The sequence below is a fragment of the Mesoplodon densirostris genome, chromosome 2 (genome assembly GCF_025265405.1).
Source record: "Mesoplodon densirostris isolate mMesDen1 chromosome 2, mMesDen1 primary haplotype, whole genome shotgun sequence".
In the NCBI taxonomy this organism is placed as follows: Eukaryota; Metazoa; Chordata; class Mammalia; order Artiodactyla; family Ziphiidae; genus Mesoplodon; species Mesoplodon densirostris.
Genome location: NC_082662.1, coordinates 79591296 through 79608944, shown reverse-complemented (window position 1 = coordinate 79608944; position 17649 = coordinate 79591296).

The window sequence follows — 17649 nt, the reverse complement described above, 5'->3', positions numbered from 1 at the left end:
TGTTTGGCTTGCCTAACTTCACAAGATTATTGTGAGGTTCAGTGGGAATCATATTTGAATGCACTCTGAAACAGGTAAACAGGGGCAAAATGGGACATGCGATTACTCTTAGTCTTGACATTTATTTTCCTGATGTTATATTCATACACACTAAGAAACATTTTTACTTTCTATCTTATATTTGTGCTGTTGAACAATTTTTATCTGTATGTTCATAGTAGAAAAAAGTTATTTTCACATTTTTTACTATATGTAAACTATCTAAAGGCACAAAATTTCATTCTTCTTTCTTTCCTCTTTGAAACCTAGACCTGGGAAGTGTTGTAGCTTCAAGTGCCTCCATCCGGTGGCTTAGTGGTTGTTTGGTTTGAGGAATGTACATAGTTGGCATTAACTATGCACTTTCTATGGTCTTTATGTATAAGCCTTGTGAAATTAGAGCTTTCCAGTGCTGTATGGTACTTCGTCATGGAGGCAATGGTGTTAACAATAATACCTTTGAGTCTACACAGGGACATTGGAGAAGAACAAATTATAACCATGCACCTAGGACCACAAAGGCCTCCATTTTGATAATATCACCCACATCCCCAGAATAGCCCTGCTCCATTTTTCCATTTTGCTGATGTAGTCATTTAGTTTTGATCAGTTTTTTTTTTTTGTTTGTTTTGGTTTTTGCTTTTTATTTTTGGTGAAGACATTAGTGCCAAATATGAAACTAGTATCCATGTATCCAATTGTCCAAGAGGAAGAGGAATACAAAGGAACAGGGATGCAACTGGATTATAAGGTGACTTGTGGGAGTTTAAAAACAGCATCATCTGCAGGTGAACAAATTAGGGAAAGATGCTATCTCTGTGAGGGAATAGACAATATCAGGGCCTTCAACTTGGAAAGAGTCTGGACTTGTTTCAGCTGCCACTCACTGCCTTTGTGCAGGGTGCAAACTGCATAGTGACACATTGTAAACCTGTACCTAAGGGGTTAGGAGCTCATTTGCCATTGAATGGAGCATAAACAGACCTCATCCCACCATGTGGACCAGTAGAGTGATGACTCTGTGTCCTGGCTTTTGGAGAAGGGGAGAAGGAAAAAAAGGTGATGTCCTTTATTGCTGAAAAATCAGACATCATTGAGAGAGGAAGGTGGCATTTCTCCTAGTGGGAAGACAAAACCCCCAAGCTCTGATAAACATATATAGTAAGTTCCCTACATATGAATGAGTTCCATCCTGAGAGCACATTCATAAGTCCAATTTGTTCTTAAGTCCAACAAAGTTACCCTAGGTACCCAACTAACACAACTGGCTATTTAGTACTGTACTGTAATAGGTTTATGATACTTTTCACACAAATAATACATAAAAACAAACACAAAAAATAAAACATTTTTAATCTTACAGTACAGTACCTTGAAAAGTACAGTAGTACAGTACAATAGCTGGCATACAGGGGCTGGCACCAAGTGAACAATCAAGAAGAGTTACTGACTGGAGGAGGGAGAGGAGGTGGGAGATGGTAGAGCTGAAGGATCGTCAGCAATAGGGGACTGAGGGCAAGCTGCAATCTCACTCGCACCTGACATTGATGGCACAGGTTCTGGTTCCTTGCTGGATTCAATTCTATCTACCCTCTTGAAAAAATGATCCAGTGATGTCTGGGTAGTAGCTCTTTTTTTCTCATCATAGATAACACAGTAGCACTGGATTGCATTCTGAACGCTGCTGCAACCTTCACGTACCAGCTACATCACCGCTGCTTTTACGCTTGCTTCTGGACATCTGGGGCTTGAAATAAAGATATGTACTACTGTACTCTATACAGTACTGTACAGTAAAGTACACAAAAGCACAACCACTTGTAGAGGATGCACGCATGTGATAGTGTACATCAGACGTGTGAACTAACTTACGTGATTGGACGTTCGAACGCAAGTTATCATCTTTGAAAGTTCGTGATTTGAGTGTTTGTGTGTAGGGGGCTTGCTGTACCAGGCTGCCAAACGCCAACGTCAAGTGGGCCTATAGAGTGGCTACTCTCAACACCAAGTTCCTTCCTCTCCACCTGTCTCCTACCTCACACGGATTCCCTGTTGCTCTTTTATGATATCTCTCTTTTTCTTTACCCTCGATCTGGCATTTTCATCTTAGTCAGGTTTTATCTGTGCAGGATTATGGGCAGGAAAAGGAGGTAGCTGAGTGGGTCTTGTCCTGGGGGGCCCATCAATCTCTAGGGCATGGCTCTGAGTATATGAAGCCAAGTATCTCTGTAAATATAACGGTCGACATTAATCTATTCCATAAATATTAATCAGGTATCTACAATGTGCCAGGTCCCAGCAACACAGCAGTGATCAATTCAAGCTATTTTCTCTGCCTGAATATTTCCCCATGACCTGTCCAACTCCTCTTCCTTTTCCATCAGGTCTCAATTGAAATGCCTTCTTCACCCTCCCAACCCAAACTCCTATAAATTTTAGGGGTCTTTAATACTGTCTTTCATATCATTCTCCACTTTTTCAATTACTATTGCAATGGCATTCTTGCTTGCTAAACTCTAAGTTGCATGAGGTTAGGACCATGGATGCTGCAGCTCTGGGGCCCAGCTGAGTGTCTGGTATGTAGTAGTCCCTCAAGCTGGTTGATGAATGAATGAATAAATGAAGGAATGCCTACCAGGCATAAGGCCCAGTTAATGCATCTTTTGATAGACCTTTATGAAAACACTGTTATGTGTTTGAATGCGAGATATTTATCTACTCTTAAAATCTAATGAGCTTTTAAAAACTTCCTGAAGTTCCCTGCTAAGGTTTTCCCTATAATCTCTGCCCAAGAGATCGTTTTAACAAGAGTATTTTAAACCAATGTTAGAAAAAATGTCTTTTCGTCAGCTTTAACAATACTACAGCCATCTTATATGACAAAAGGGAATCTCATAATTTAGCTCATCAGGGTGATTTATAGGGGTCCCCCCGGGCCGCGGACTGGGACCGGTCCGTGGCCTGTTAGGAACCAGGCCACACAGCAGGAGGGGAGCCGTGAGTGAGTGAGCGAGCTTCGTCTGCCGCTCCCCATCGCTCCCCATCGCCCCCACTACCGCCTGAACCATCCCTCTCACTGCTGCCCCCACCGCCCATGGAAAAATTGTCTTCACGAAACCAGTCCTTGGTGCCAAAAAGGTTGGGGACCGCTGATTTATATGACTAATTGTGGCCTGCTGCTGCAATAAGGCAATAGTGAGCGATAAATAACAATGCGTTGGGATATTTTAATTGTAAAACGGCCATTTCTATGGCCTTTGATTGATCATGGTGACTGTAATCATGACTGAAACCTTTCATTAACCTTTTTCTATTTAATTTCTTGTTTTGAGTTAACATCATTATAAATCCTGTTTCCACGAACAATACAACAGGCGCCCTTTTGAGAAGCACCTACACTTCCTGGCACTGTGGCTGCTGAACAAGAAGCAGAAACTAACCTTTTCCCCAAGCAAATCGGAAAAAGAAAGGGCTTCAAAAAGCCTCCTCTGTCTGTCTTCCCTCCTAGCGAGGTCTCATCATGATTTGGGGACCCCCAGTGAGTATAATATTCTAAAGACCCATAAAACATTATTTGACATGAAAATTTTGCCTCCCCTACGAGCTGCTGCTAATGAATTACATATGATGTAAGAAGCAGCATGGCTGAAATATTTTTATTAATACTAATAATATTTTTGCTTATACAGTAACTTTTTTTGTTTTGTTTTGTTTTGTTTTTTGCGGTACGCGGGCCTCTCACTGCTGTGGCCTCTCCCCGTTGCGGAGCACAGGCTCCGGATGCACAGGCTCAGCGGCCATGACTCATGGGCCTAGCCGCTCCGTGGCATGCGGGATCCTCCCGGACTGGGGCACGAACCCGTGTTCCCTGCATTAGAAGGCAGACTCTCAACCACTGCGCCACCAGGGAAGCCCTACAGTAACTTTTATTAGAGAAAACTGAGTTGGAAAGGAAGCTTTAAAGCCATATTTGAGGTAAAATTACTGGCTCACAACTTTTTAGTCTTGCTACTGCTCCTCTCCCATGCTGGGGGCCGGGGGCTGAGTCAAAGCTAATATCACTCACCTTAGAGAATTTCAGTCCAAAGATTCCTGGACCTACATAGAAGAAAAGTAAAGTTTTTGTTCCCTTGTCTGTTTTTTAAGGAGCAACAAATAAGTCTTCCTTTCCTTATAGTGTGAAATTAAGTCCCACTCAAGAGAAAGTAGTAATGAGAGTTGCTGCTGTTGGCTGCCAATGGCAGAGCACTTACTGTGTGCCTAGCTCTGTCTTAAGTGCTTTCATGCACACATATAATTTCCACAACATCCCTGTGAAACCGGTGTGATTATATTTATTCTTTAGATAGGTGACTGAGACACAGAGAGGTTAAGCAACTATCGCTGTTTACCCAGATGCCTGCTAGGAAATGTTCCCACCTGTGACCCCTCTGGGTTCCAGCCTGAAGAGAATAGAATAAGCTGGGCAACTGTTGGCATATGCTCATAAGAACATCCTCTAATTTTGGCAGTTAATGCAAATTCCCTTGCCTTCTATTCCTTTGGTACATGTACTTTCCTCAGTTCCCCACTAGACTGTAATCTCCATGAGGATGAGGATTTGAGCTTGGGTTTATAAAACTTAGGTTTTTGTAACTAAAAACCAGGACATATATTTTAATCAGGGCATAAGGTGTTTTCTCATGGGAACAATGATAAATGATTTTGAAATCGGGACCATTCTGGTAAACTGGGGACATATGTCACCATAATTACAGTTGTCTCCCTTACCCATGGATTCACTTCTTGCTGCTTCAGTTACCTGTGGTCAACTGTGGTCTGAAAATGTTAAATGGAAAGCTCCAGAAATGCACAATTCATAAATTATAAATTGTGTGGCCATTCTGAATAGTCTAATGAAATGTCCTGCAGCCAACTCTGTTCCACTTGAGATGTGAATCATCCCTTTGTCCAGGGTATCCTTCCCATTAGTCTCTTAGTAGCCCTTGGTTATTAGATTGACTGGGGATCAGAGTGCTTGTGTTCAAGTAACCCTTATTTCACTTAATAATGACCCCAAAGTGCAAGAGTAGTGATGCTGGCAATTTGGATATTCTCATACTGTGCCTAATTTATAAATTAAAGTTTATCGTCAGCGTGTATGTACAGGAAAAAACACAGTGTATATAGTGTTTAATACTACTTATGATTTCAGGTATCCACTGTGGGTCTTGGAATACATCCTTCATGGATAAGGGGGGGCTACAGTGTTGCACTTTCTTTTATTGGAAGGGCCAAGAGGAGAGTAATCTGCTCTGTCATTTTTAGGCTAAATTTATAGGGGGTGTGCATTTTTGGTAGAGAATTGGGGCCTAGTACTCTGTGTTACATATTCAAAATGTCAGTATCATCACTCTTTATGGGATATTCATGCTCCAGGGAATTAGTTTAAATTAATACACAATACAGAATGTACAATTACTTGTTTTCATTCAAAAATATGCCTTTTAAGTTATATCTCTATGAAATGTTATTTATATCTGAGTTATGGCATCTAGGAAACCAAATAAACAATCTGAGAAGCTTGGAGACCATAGAATGAGGTCTCCAAGGCTGTTGTTGACCCATAGAATTATTCCTAGTCCTTTAATGTATAGAAAATATCTGCCTGGTGGCTTGAATTCTTGGGCCCGATGTACAGAGTCTAATTCTCCACTGGACAGCCCTGAACAGGTATTAAACTCTTTATTATTTAACCTTCCACTTTTTTATATTGTTATCAGAAACTTCTAAAGAAACCTTGGTCATTTCACCAACAAACCATCTCTTAATTTCTGTTTCTTATGTTATAGAATAGTGTTTCTCTGTTGGTATTTTAAGTAGTCGCCAGTCACTTTATATGGCCTAATAACATTTGGAATGCATATTAACATCAGAGACACATTGTAAATCACCTTTTAGGTGGAGTAATTCCTGGACAGGGAGCCACAAATGGCAAGTAACTTCCATTTACATTGATTCTGTTACCTTCAACTTCAAAAGGTAACATTCTAGGTGGATCAGTGCAGTGTGTTACCAAAGGGGAAAGAATTGGGGTCTGAAATTCAAACAAAACCTAAGTTTAGCAACTCAGCTCTGTTAATTTCTTAGCTTAACCTTGGTCAGCTCACTTAACATCTTTGAACCCCAGCTTCCTTATAATAATAATAACTACCTGATAAAATAAAAGATAATGAATGTGAAAGTGCCTGAGAACTCTACTATGGTTTATACAATGTAGTTCGATATTTTGATTTACACTTAGTTTGGGAACAGTAATATGTAGGACACTTTAAATTGCAAGTCACAAATAATCCAACACAACTGACTAAGGTATGATAACTTACTGGATTAAGTACAGTCAGTTCTGCTATAACCTGACACATGCCTTTCTAAAAACCATACAGTAAAAGTTATGGATACACTAATTGTCTAAACCAGCACTTCCAAACAGAAATATAATGCTAACCACAAATGTGAACTGCATATGTAATTTAAAATTTTCTATAGAGATGTTAAAATAAACAGGTGAACTTAATTTGATAGTACATTTTATTCAATCATATATCCTAAATATTATTATTTTAACATATAGTCAATATAAAATTTATTAATACCTATTTTACATTCTTTTTTTCTTTTTACCAAAAAGAGAATGTAAAAGACTGTATTTTATACTTATAGAACAGCTCAATTTAAATCAGCCATGTTTCGAGTAACCACATGTGGCCAGTGGCAACTGTATTGAAATGACAGCCTAAGACCTGGGTCATATGCTGTCCCTTCGAGCAAGAGCTGGGCTTCAGTGCCCAGAACACATGGATGGAGAGTTGGGAGCAATGAATGGAAACTGGGGTTTATTTCTTAGAAAAGAGAGAATGGACTCTGTAGAAGCAAAATCATCTTTACCGTCGTGATCATCATCATCACCCTCACAAAATCTAACTTCCAAGGAATTAAAATTCCAAATCTCCAGGCCATTTTAAGCTATATTCCATTTAAATTAATTCTTTTGTTCAGTGAAAAGGTAGCAGTTGCACAGAGAGGGTGCTTGGCTGGGATTTAGGAGGTGGGATTTTTGGTTGACTTCTACTAGCTCTATCTGCTGTCTGACTCAGCTGGACAAAATTCCTTGGTCTTCACTCTTCACCTATTATGTTAAAGGGTTACAACAGGTGTTTTCTAAAGTGTTTTTCAACTCCAATTTAAAATCAAATTTATTGAGGTATAATTTATATATAATAGAAGTTACCCATTTAAATGTATATTTCAATGAGTTTTTGACAAATTTAACACACTCAAGGTACAGAAAAATTCCATCTTTGAGAACATTACTCTGTGCTCCTTCCCAGGCAATATTCTGTTGATAGATACTTAGGTTTTTTCTAGTTTCTGGGTCAAGTAACTTAAGCATGGCTGAAGTCAGGGGTGAAATGGATTTGGATAGATTTACTGGGTCATATGGTAAGTGTGTTTTTAATGTAAGAAGCTGTCAAGGACTTCCCTCGTGGCACAGTGGTTAAGAATCCGCCTTCCAATGCAGGGGACACAGGTTCAAGCCCTGGTCTGAGAAGATCCCACAGACCACGGAGCAACTAAGCCCGTGCATCACAACTACTGAGCCTGCGCTCTAGAGCCCGTGAGCCACAACTACTAAAGCCCGTATGCCTAGAGCCCGTGCTCCGCAACAAGAGAAGCCACCGCAGTGAGAAGCTGGTGCACGGCAATGAAGAGTAGCCCCCACTCTCTGCAGCTAGAGAAAGCCTGCGCACAGCAACGGAGACCCAACGCAGCCAAAATAAATAAATAAATAACTTTATATTAAAAAAAAAAAAGCTGTCAAACTGTTCCGTTTGTATCACTTTATAGCAGCAATATATGAAAATGCCAGCTACTTCACACCCTTGCCAAGACTTGGTTTTGTCAGTCTCTTTAATTTTAACCATTCTAATGTGTATATAGTGGTATTTCATTGTGGTTTTAATTTGCATATTTCCCCGATGACTTAATGATGATAAACTCCTTTCCATGTGCTTATTAGCCATTTGTACAATCAACTTGTGTGACGTGCTTATTCAAATCTTTTGCCCATTTTTATAACTAAGTTGTTTTTATTATTATTATTTGTCAGCTATAGATAAAGCAAAAATTTTTTTTCTGTACCTTGTATTTTATTTTCTTAATATGCTTAGAAAAGCAAAGACTTTTACTTTGAAGTCCAATTTATCAATATTTTCTTCTATGACTCAAAGGCTTGGTGTCTTGATCTAAGAAATCTTTACCTACCCCAAGGAAGATTTTTTGTCCCACACTAATCTGAAAATTTTATTTAATAAAATTTTAGTTTCATTTTTTACATTTAGGTCTATTATCCATTTTGAGTTACTTTTGTGTATGGTGTAAGGTAAGGATGGAGAATGATTTTATTTCAAATGAATGTTCAACTATTCTATTGTTTTTTAATCTTTTCCCCATTAAATTATATGCAGCATATATATATATATATATATATATATAATTACTGTATGTAACAGGTAATAATATATATAATATAATAAAATAAGAAGAGTGTATATATATAATCTATATATCTTCTGTTAAATGTTTACAACATAGATTATTATTTTTAACTTTGTATCTCTTGTTTGAAGCACTTTGGGAATGAGAGAGCTGAGCATGAGTCTCTTTTCTGGATGCAGTAGTGGGGAATTAGGAGAGCTATACATCTGGAGCCTTGACTACTGATACCATCTCACATCTATGCTCAGGATAGAATGCTCTGAGGGTCTTACGTAGAAGCAACTACTAGTCAGACTCTACAGGTTTGGATTTCTGGTTATTCTTTCTCTCCTCCCCTCTGCATCCTCCCATCTACCCTGTTCACATGGCCACTGCCAATTTCAAAACACTTTACCCCTCTGCTTCCATGGATCTGTCCCCAAATGTATAGTGCTTTATACACAAGTAAACTAGATCTGTAAGACTAGAATACTCTAAAACTATTCATACTAGACTTGTAAGGAAGACAGTGTTTCTATCTTTAGTAGCCTTGAAAATAGTTTATATGTAACTCTGGGTAATGCACACTCCATGAGTTAGGATTCTCTTGTTTTGAAATGTCCTTGGCAGAAAGAATATTAAACCGACCCCCTCTGTAACAACTTCATCAGTTTGTGTTTATTTTGCACTGGTTTGACCTGGTGCATTGCTCAGTTTGGTTTCTTGTGGTGCTTGCTTTGTTTTTGTTATCCTTCCATTACTTTTTAGCACCCTGTCCTTGACTTCATAATACTGGGAGAAGCTGCCTGCAAATCTGCTTTTGGCCAAATACGGTATCTTCATCTTTGAGGTCACGTTTCAGGCTTTTGTTCAGTCACAAGTTCTATTTGGATTTATCCTCGGTGTGTCTACTTGAATATTCAAAAAGTCATCAGCTAGTCTAATTTGGTTTTTTTTAGCCATGTAAAAGACTGATTTGCTTTGACAGGTGGATCAGAAACAGAATTGGAGCTATTTTATCTGGACCTAATTAAACAACCTTCATTACCGGCAGATATATGTTTGTGACTTAAAATTAGCATGATTGGAATTAAAACTCAAAATATAAGGCATTGAATTCAGATATGGCTCATTTAAAAATAAATTCCATACATTTTAAATGCAGCAAGTCTGGCTTTTAAATATCCTATAGTGACAAATTCCATTTAGGGTTGTATGTGTGAGTGTGTGTGTGTGTGTGTGTGTGTCTGTGTGTACACATGCACGCATGGCTGTGGCTGTAGATAATACTAAAGATATGGCCCATATTTTTTGAACAGTTCCAGAGCAACATTCTGAATTATGAATCTTTAGTAAAATGTTTTTAAAATCTCATTTCTTTTCCTCCCCTCCAACCCACAGGTGTTGAGTTCAGCTTTGAGGATTTTATGTAACTTTCTTTAGCCTCAAAGGTTACCTTCTCTAATCAAATTATTTCTATTCTTCGTTGTCGAGTTTCTGAGATTTTGTGATTGCTTTTTATTATATGTATCCTAATTGTGTACAGATGTATATATATATATATCTATACACAGTGGAACCAGCTTAAAATGTTCTTCTACATGTAACATTTAAAATAATATTAGATTTTTCTTATAGTATTTTATTTCCTTAACCTTTTGAGAAATGTTTTAAAAGATTTGTGTGTTTATACACACACACTATATATACACACACGTACAGACACACATATGTACATAAAATATTTTTGGAGTTGTAGTTGTGCATTCTGAATAATGATAGGAACTTAGTAATTATCAAAGTATAAATTTTTGTCTTTCTTTAGACTTTTTGAGGGTTATTATGCACTGAGATATAGGGGCCAGATTTTACCTTATGAAGAAAAATAAAAGGTTGAATAAAACATATTGACATTTCTGTTCAACATTAAGGCTGCAGGAATTATGGTGGATTCCTTTTCCTAACAAACATTAATATGAAATTCCTGGTGTGATGAAAACTGGATATCAAGAATCTAATCCCTCCCCTTGCCTTCGTGCATCAGAAGCCCTCTCCAAATTATTAAAATTCCAGATCTTTTGTGATGCATTGTTGCAATTTTAACTGCTTTAAAATGCAAGCAAGAGCACGTCCTTAGTATGTATAGCCTCCTTTTGTACCTAAATTTTTTTTATAAAATATAAAATAAAGCATTTGTTCTTATCCATGCCCTTTTAGAAATTAGAATTTCCTGATGGTCCCTTCTTTTTTATGCTTTTCCGAATCAAAACAACTGTTCCTGCGTGTTTGTCACCTTTGGATTTGCTCAGCCCGTCGTTGCTTCTGACGAGCAGAGTCTAGTTCAGCCGTTGCTCCTGCTTCTGACCTTTGTTCAGTCATTTCCCTTCAAGTAAAAGAGGTCCTGACTCAACATGTGCTCAGTGGTAGGAACTGCTTTCATTTGCGTTCCAAGTGGAGTTATTCATTTTTCCCTGCACATTGTCACCATCTTTGAGTCCTTCTTGAATCCCAGCTAGTGCATATCTGAACTTAGGTGGTTGGAATTTAATTTGGGAACATCAGAATGAGTTACTTGGCCACATTAGAAATGTTAAGTCCTTAGAATTATTTTCTCCTTTGTTATAGGCAGCTGCATCGCCTTGTACAAAGATGGTACCATTGTGTCCTTCTTTCTCCTTAATAGAGTGAAGCTGATAACAATATCTTTACCCAGGCTTATTGGGGGTTGTCTGACAACTCGCTGAATTCTGGAAGAACCTCCAGAGAACTGGCCACATTCAGTGAGACGTTAGAAAAGGGATTTCTAGACGTTTGCCTTACCCATCACTGTGTGAATTGTTGTGTGATTGTAAAATTTTATCAGCCTTCCTTTGTCAAAGCCCATCACATCTCATAGCATTCAAAAATGTGATTTTTTCAATTTTTGAGATAGGCTAACAATTTTGAATCTGAGCCTCCTAATATCCAGGCTTTGTGACATTGAGCAAGTTACTTAATGTTTATAAGCTCCACTTTCCTTACCTGTAAAACCAGATAATTATAGTCCCTCATTCAGGAGAACAGAGGATAAATAAGGGGAGGAGAACATGGTGGTTGGGGGCACAGACACTGGGGCTAAATGGCCTACATTCAAGTGCATTCCTCCACTACTTGTCATGTGATTTGGGGCAAATCATTTAATCTTTCAATAGTTCAGTTTCATTTGAGAATGTTGATTATAATAGCAGCCACTCACAAGGTTGTGAGGGTTAAAGCACTTTTATACCTTTAAAGCACTAATAACCATCCCTGGAATATGGGAAGGGGTCTCATAGAGTCATTCATTCAACAAGTATTTGTGAGGTACCTACCATGTGGCACCAATTATTTTAGGTGCTGGAGACACAGAAGTGAACAGTAGTCCCTACCCCTTTTAGCTTTCATTCTAGTGGGTAGAAGCAGACACACCATACAAAAAACAAATAAATATATAACAAGAGTTATAGAGAAAAAAGAAGTAGAGAAAAAGGATAAGGAGGGTGACAGGTAGGGGTGCATTTTGAAATAAAATAGTCAAGGTGGGCTTACTTGGAAGATGTTATTTGAGCAAACATGTGAAGATGGGAGGCTCATGTCGTGTGGTCTAGGAAAGGCCACATGTGGCTCAAAAACCTTGGGCAGGAGACTCAGAGTAAGCAGAGGGTGACGATAGTGTGAGATGAGGCCAGAGAGAAGATAAGAGCCAGCTTGGCGGTCTCACAGGCTACCATCAGGAGTTTGGCTTTTACTGTGAGTGAAAAGGAGAGTTGCTGAAGGGTTTCAAGCTGAAGAATGACATCATCTGACACATTCTATAAGGAACACCCTGGCTGCTAAGTTTTGATGGACCATAGGAAGCAAAGGTAAAAACATGGAGGACAGTTCAGGGCTACACCTATGAAACCAGCTCAGGGATGAAGGTGTCTGGGATCACGATGGTACTGCAGGAGGTGAGGAGATGTGAGCAGAATGTGGATACATTCTGAAAGTGTTGATGTTGGAACTTGCCATTATCATTATTAAGTAAGATAATCCATAATGCCTTTGAAACATGACTGCTGCAGAGTAAACATTTATTAACAAGTAAACTGGTATCAGTCTGAAATTTCCTTTGCAAATTTGTGAGGAAACTGAGGCTTCTTAAATCCTGCCTCAGGAGGATTTAAATATGATGTCAGGAAGGACTTCACTCATATGTACAGAAAGCCTTGTGAAGCCCTGGGTTAATTATCTAAAGAAATTTGAATTCTACTTTTCTAAATCCTTTCATTTAGGAAACTACTTATGCAAAGGTTTCTTAGTTGAATGATCCATTAGGCCAGGAGTAAGCAAACTACAGCCTGGGGGCCAAGTCTAGCCCACCTCCAGTCTTTGTAAGTAAAGTTTTATTGGAACACACAAGGCTCATTTGTTAAGTATTGTCTATAGCTGTTTTTACACAACAACAGACTTACATAGTTGCAAAGCCTAAAATATTTACTCTCCAGCCCTTTACAAAAAGTGCCTTAGATGAACACTTATGTGTGACTCAGCATCATAAACACAGAATTATTATCATTCAGGGCATAATTACAAAAGTATATAGTACTTAGCAATGAATGAAGATACCCAAAGGTACTCATAAATATGTTTGTTTTGGAGGAGAAGTCCAAGTGTTAGAACACTTTCTTAGGAAAGTGTTGTCATCATAAAAGTACCATTTATCTATGCTTTACTATGCTTCAGGTGACTGTCATAACCACTTCATATTCATTAGCTCATTTAAGCCTCACAACAATCATTAGGAAAGATAATAGTGTTAATCTTATTTTACAGATGAGAAAATTGAGGTACAGAGGTATAAATGACTTGCTTAGAGTTGCACTCTTGTGAAGTAGCAGAGCCAGGGATGCAAACGTAGGCAGTCTGGCTTCAGAGACCATACTTTTCACTTCTGTGTTTTACTTCTATTCAGGCAACTTTTTAATAGTTTCTTTGCTAGATGCTGTGCGTGTGTGTGTGTGTGTGTGTGTGTGGTGTGTGTGTGTGTGTGTGTGTGTGTGTTGCTTCTCCCAACAACAGATTCCTGAACTTGGCTATTGAACCTGATCTTGTGAGATTGCTCAGTGCATGGATCATCAACATCTCTGTTTGTTATTTAAGTTGCTGCTGAACAATGATGCCATTCAGCTGCTCAGGGACAGAAAAAGGAGTGGAAAAATTGCCACATCCCTAATTGTATTCTTTCCTTTTCAGTCGATGGAATAACCGGAAGACAGTGCCAATTTTGCTGCTTGTCTTGTTAAGTGTGAAGTTTCAAGGAATAATACAAAATTAATTCTCATATGTTTATGAGTTTGTTCAAGCTGAGGGGGTTCTTAACTCTTGAAATTTCAATGTTGGGCTGCTAAAAATGGATATAACTTTCTTTTAAATAACAGGCCATTTTAGAATAAGATTATATCTGTCAGAAATGAAAATACCGTATTTAGGCTTCATTGTAATCCATTCATTGCTTTAAGGGCTCTAGGTTCCCCAGGGAGCATTAAAAATCCAAATGATGTCCCAGAGTGCTGAGTTTTGCATTTGGATCTCTGATTTAGCTTACATATAAAAGCACAAGCTGTCTGACAATCACCTATTGACAACACGTTTGAAATGAAGCAGCTCAACTTCTGGCTACAGTCTACAGTAATTTTGGATCAAACTGTTCCTTCCTTCCCACCACCCCGTGGCCTATTTTAGATTATAACATGAAAATAACTGTGTTTTCCTGTTAATTTCACCCATTTTTGGTTTACTGCCACTCTGAAGATGCAGCTGCCACAGATCAGAAGTTGCAAGCAAAGAGGGTGTTGTGGCTGTTCAAAAAGCCTTCTTATTCCTGGACCAGATGCCAGACCTCCCAGAGCTCATCCAATGGCAGAGTCTGATCCAGAGCCCATAGATGTGGCTTCTTGTCGTTTTTCTTTTGTTGAAACTTGTCATTCTTTCTCACACAGAAAATCCATTCCCAAGGCAGTGGTCTACATTTCAAGAATTTCCCCAAAGACTGAGATTTCAATTGCTCTAAGAAAAGGAATTAAGGGGTACTGATTTACATGTATACATTAAACAGATTGAAATAAAAGAACTCACTAGTTTCTAGTGTTCTTGTAGATTAAGGGAAAATGAAACAGAAATAATGCCCCCCCCCAGTTTTTTTTTTTTTTTTTTTTTTTTTTTACAAAAGGGTAGCCATTGTGCAGAATGGTAATAGGGGACAGAAGTGCTAATCTTTCTTTCTTCTTCCCTTAATTTCCTTCCTTCCTTCCTCTCTCCCTCCCTTCCTTCCTTCCTTCCTTCTTCTTTATGTCTTTGTTCTAACAAATAGTTATTGAATGCCTGCTATAACAGACTTTGTGGTAGACCCTGAAGACACAATTATAAACAAGACAAATGGAATTCATAGCCTTTATAAAATTTACTGGAAGAGACAGAAATACAACACATAATTAACAATAAATTATGCACATAATTATGTGATTACACTAGGTAAATTCTGTATAGAAAAAGCATAGAACATGACGGGGGAATAATGGGAGCTTTTGGCTGATGAGCAGGGGAGATTCACAGGGAGAGTGTCATGTAAACTGGCACTGGAGATATGAATAGGACAAGGCAAGAGAGGAGGTGCGGGCAAAGACATCCCTGGCAGATGAAGAAAGGCCTCTGCAAGGAAGAACTGAATGAAGACAGAGTGGACTCAGAGCTCCTCGTGGGGAGCAGAGGGTTATGAGATGAACCTGGAGAGGTAGTCAAGAACCATAACATGAAGTGCCTAGTAGACATTATTTACAAATCTGGACTTCATCCTAAGAGCAAGGGGAAGCAACAGAAGGATATAAGAAGTTAGTATCTGTGTATGTGTATTTGTGTAAATGGTTAGAATGCAATATTTGATGGTGCTGTCCTATGTGTTTAAGAAGGTTGCAAAAAATTCCATTGGAATACACCATCATTCTCATGAGAAGCTTTATCCTTAAATACCTAATCCCATTTCAATATGGCAAAACTAAACATTTTCTGTGTCTTTCAAATCTTCAGAAGTCTCATGAATCATCATGAGTAATTTTAGAGATTTAGTTAGTGGGAACTGGATTCAGAAGACCCAATGAGTGGACAGTGTTTGGCTTACTGATTTTTGGTACACCTGAGCTGGGGGAAACTTTGGGGAATTAGAAAAGGGTAGAGCAGTGTTCAAGAGTTCTTGGAAACTAGTCCTCTTTTTTTATTTGTTGTTTTGTTTTTCCAGTATATCTGAGAACTGCAAATATTACAATGGATGACATTTAAATAATATTTGCCCTAGATCTGGACTTTCCTTACACAATGAACCAGACTGTCTGCTGGCAGCTCAATGCCATTTCCCATCTTCTATGCACTACCAGTGTTGCAGGGGCTTTGAAGCATAAGAACTAAATTTCTTAGAATCTCTGCCAGCAGAAATCTGCTTTCGTTCCAACAGTGAAAGACACTTGCACAGGAGATGGAAGGCAAAAGAGAATCGGAAACCATCACTGCTTCTGAGTAGCATTGGGTAGGTGACAGAGTAGGGCAGATGACAAAGCTAAAGTTTTGCCAGTGGTTTCTGGGTGTTCTCTTGCAATTCCTCAGCACTGCTTAGGTCCTGGAGACAGCTGAGATCATCGGTGTCAGTTTCCTTAAATTTATGCATTTCCTGATATCCTAAATTTTTCTGGGTCTGTGCTCATATGATTGTCTCTGCTTAGATATATACTTCATCTTGTTCTCCTATTAAACCCATACATATCTTCCAAGATCCAGCTCAAAGATATCTTCTCCTCCTCAACTTTTTTTTCCCTCATGACTTTCTCCCCAACAACCCCAGCTGAAATAAACCTCAATAGCAACTTATATGTACACCTAATACAAAATTATTCTATTGATTCCTGTTTGTTTTGTTTTCTATCTTCACTAGATAGTAAGCTTTTTGAGGAATAAAACTCATTCTTTTTTTTTTAATCTCAAGAACTTAGAACTCAGTAAATAATCATGGACTTGAAATGTTGACTTGAAAGAGACTATCACCTATGTGCCATGGGTGCAAAAGAATAGTTAGTAGAACCTCTAGAATATTTTTCATTAAAGGCAAAAAACTTTTCAAATTGATCTAATGCTTTATAAAGTAGCCTAGGGAAAACGTTGACTTTAGTCTTGTCCTGCAAAAAGAAAGAACTACTAAAGGAATTTTCTTGCTTTTCAAACACTGATGTTTTGAACATGTATTTTTTTCAAGATATAAAAATGTAACTCCTGCTAAAGCCTTTGGGCATATGTACAGTTATAAATATAACATTAAAATACATGTGTACATCATAATTTAATTGTATCATACAACACAGGGGAGGGAAGAGAGTGAGGACTGGCATACAGCTTGCAGTAGAAGCTTCTCGTGGGTAGCCAGGGATATAGGGTTAGAGTTGATAAAACAGAGCATGAGCAAACAGTGAAGAACTTTACAGCAAACTAGGAATGCACTGAAGAATAGCAACGTGAGGGCTTTGGCATGTCATCTGGCAAAACAGTCATACATAAACCTCCCAATCACAGCCATTGATAAATCCAAGTAGCAGTTTTAGATCTTGAGTCCTGATGAGGTCGGCATAAACACAAAGGGTGGGCTCAATGACAAAATCTTTGCGCTAATACTCAACACCAAGGGGACTAAATTCTTAAGTTTCATGAGTCTCTGGCTCAGTGTGGAATTTTGAGCAAGTTATTCAATACCTCTTGGCCTCAGGTACCTCATCCATTTATGGGGATAACAATGTGTTACTTTTACTTACTTCACAAGATTGTTTTGTTCTTTTCTTCTGGATATCTACATGTTCAGTTCCAGAGCTGACTCCAGGCAAGATTCCGAAGTAGAGAAGGTTTTTTCTTGGTAACTTCCCATGGCCAAAGTCAGAACTTCATCCTCCCCTCTGATTCCTCATTCTACCATGGTTCCTCTTCCTAATGGATCCTGCTAGATAGCGCAGTAATTGTTCTTTGAGTTATACATAACATTTGCATAACAATTTATAATATATG